Below are 2896 nucleotides of genomic sequence, written 5' to 3' on the forward strand. Positions count from 1 at the left end.
TGTCCTGGAACTAGCTCTTGTAGACCAGGCTGGCCTTGAACTCAGAGATCCCTGTCTCTGCCTCCAGAGTGCTGGGATCAAAGGCGTGCGCCACCACTGCCTGGACTAAAAATAACTTTCAAAATACACATATGATGTTTTTTAACTATTACTGCACATACGATGGGTTCTTGGCACAAGCCTCACTCATGAGCTGTGGTTGTGGAAGGACAGGCTAAACCCTGAGGGCTGCCACCTAGCACAGGACCAATATTGTCCTTGGGTCTCACCTTTCAGTACAAGATCTTGTTGCACGGCTGTTGGTATGGTCTGTTTGGAGGAAACCCTGATAACTCTCCAACTGAACTGGACGAGGCCAACCAGAGAGCCCTGACTCAGCCTCTTCTTGGGGAGGAGAGCCTGCTGACTCGATGCTCCCCAGGCTACAGCTCCAGCGACTCCCCACTGGATTCTCCCACCAAATACCCACCTCTGTACCCACCTGGCAGGATCATCCACCTGGAAGAAGAGAGTGGTTCAGGGAGGTGAGTGGAGGGAGTCACGTGGGTCTCCACGCTCATCCGCTGAGGGTGGCCAGAAGCCCGGCTCAAGGGCAGCATCACTAGCCCATGTTCTCTTTTGTTCAAGGTTTGGCTGCTGTTCTGCTGCCCGGTACAGAGCAAGGTGGGCACATGAAGCAGAATTTGGCAAGATCCTGATAGGCCCAAAGATGCTGACTGACCACCTGCCTAACATCGTCAATCAGGCGCTGGACAGAGTAGTCGCGGACAGAACAGCCTGTGTCTCCTGCCCGGGACAAGGTGGCCCTCCTGCAGCTGTGGCCTAACCCCGCTTGTGGACACTGCCCAGCACAATGGGCTTGCACTCCCTTCCCTTTAGACTGACTGAATGAGTGGCTTCTGTGAGGCTGGTGTGGTGGTTCCCATTAACAGTAAGCTGGTGGGTCCCTGTAGAATGGGCAACAGTATGACCATACAATTCAGAGAAACTTTTTTCTTAAGACAGGGTTTCTATGGAGCCCTGGCTGTTCTGGAATTCCATCTGGAAGACCAGGCCAGCCTCAAACTCAGAGATCCAACTGCCTGGGATTAAAGGCATGTGCCGCCACCACCAACCTATAAAACCATTTTTAACCACAGTATTACTAGATCAGGAGTCGGGAACACGCAGAGGTGTTAGGACTTCTGGGACAGTTTGTGGAGCAAGCCTCCTTTAGCCACCTGAGAACTCCACATATGAAGACCCTCAGTGAATCTCTAGCACTTCAATCCCTGCCAGGACCCCATCCCGCTGTTTACAAGAGTCTGACTCTAAGCCGACAGGTGTGCACTTTATCTTCTTCGCCGGCATTCGTGCGGCACTAAGGGCAGCCGGAGCGTCCTGAGCCCACTGTGGCTCCATTTGTACAACATGAACTGACTGCTTAACTTTCACGTATGCGCTTAATTCTCACAGTAGTCTAGCTCTGGAGCCAGGTGTTGGGCTCAGGGAGGATTTTTTAAAATAAAGTAATTGATACACCATCAGTGAGTGCACGGGAAGGTCTGTGTTACTGGGGGACAGGAATTCCCTGCATTAGCCTCTTGGAGCTGACATGGACCACTGTACCTAGGTAGCAATGAGAGTTTTGCCTTTATGGAAAATCCAGTTGTTTGTAACTCTGGCTACTGAGACCTGCACATATTCCAAATACAAAAAGTCCACTAAGTCCAGAAAACAAAGATGCCAAGTGTGTTGGTGACTCGAGCTGTTTTCCCAGCACTTAGATGGGGGGCAGGAGAACCAGGAACTGGAGGTCACACTTAGCTACTTAACAATATGCTAACTCAAGATGCTGACTCCAAACAAAACCCCAAAAGGGGGCTAGAAAGACTAAAGGGAAAACTTCCAAGATATATTAATGTAAATACAGCTGCCAAGTACAGTGGCACAAACCTTTAATCCCAATACTCTGAGCAGAGGTAGGCCATTTTCTGAGCTCAAGGTCTGCATAGTTCTAGGCCAAAAAACCATAGTGAACACCCTGTCTCAAAAGAGTACACACCCTAGTTACAGCAAAAAAAAAAAAAAAAATCAAGGAAAGAAATATCTTTGGTCAGAAATCTTAAGGGGCTGGGCATAGTGGCACACACCTTTAATCTCGGCAGTTGGGAGGCACATGCAACAGGCAGGCAGTACCTGTGAGGCCAGCCTGATCAACAGAGTGAGTTCCAGTACAACCAGAGCTATATGAGACCCCCATCCCAAAGAACAGAAATAACCCAAAACCGAAACCCCAAGGAAATCCCAGTAATTTCGACCCAGAGAGTATCGCCCAGCAGAATGGCTTCTGTTGAGATGAAGGCCCTCAGAGACAAAATGAGAGAAATTAGACTGTGGAGTTGTGTGGGATACAGAGATTTGGTGGCCAGATGATCCGGAGACGTGGCAAAATGCAAACTGATCAAAATAAAGTATCTTAGGATTCAACAGAAGGGCCAGAGATGACCTGGTCAGTAGTCTCACTTGAGGACGTAAGTTCAAACCGCTGGAGAGGGAGACAGGAAGGCCTCTAGGGCATCCGACAGGTGAACCCCAGCAGGTTCGGTGACAGAGCCTGTCTTCAGAAAAACGGAGCATCACCTGGGGCTGGTCTTTACAGACGTGTGCACACACACTTTAAATTTCAGATTTCAATATGCCAGGAAGTTTAGTCAAACTCTTCACAAATAAAAAGATTTAAGAATTACCCTAAGGAGGGCTGGAGAGGTGGCTCAGTGGTTAAGAGCATTGCCTGCTCTTCCAAAGGTCATGAGTTCAATTCCCAGCAACCACATGGTGGCTCACAACCATCTGTAAAGAGGTCTGGTGCCCTCTTCTGGCCTGCAGACATACACACAGATAGAATATTGTATAC

At 49.2% G+C, this 2896-nt stretch overlaps 1 long non-coding RNA gene across 1 annotated transcript; it reads left to right on the forward strand.

Moving 5' to 3' along the window:
- Positions 1 to 6: 6 nt before the first annotated feature.
- Positions 7 to 1526, forward strand: LOC126496366 (uncharacterized). The gene is made up of 2 exons (XR_007590341.1): positions 7 to 524; positions 628 to 1526. It is a non-coding gene; the product is annotated as an uncharacterized lncRNA (long non-coding RNA).
- The last annotated feature ends 1370 nt before the right edge of the window (positions 1527 to 2896 follow it).

The sequence above is a fragment of the Alexandromys fortis genome, unplaced genomic scaffold, assembly GCF_014885135.2.
Source record: "Alexandromys fortis isolate MF-2015 unplaced genomic scaffold, M_Fortis_MF-2015_v1.1 scaffold_3268, whole genome shotgun sequence".
In the NCBI taxonomy this organism is placed as follows: domain Eukaryota; kingdom Metazoa; phylum Chordata; class Mammalia; order Rodentia; family Cricetidae; genus Alexandromys; species Alexandromys fortis.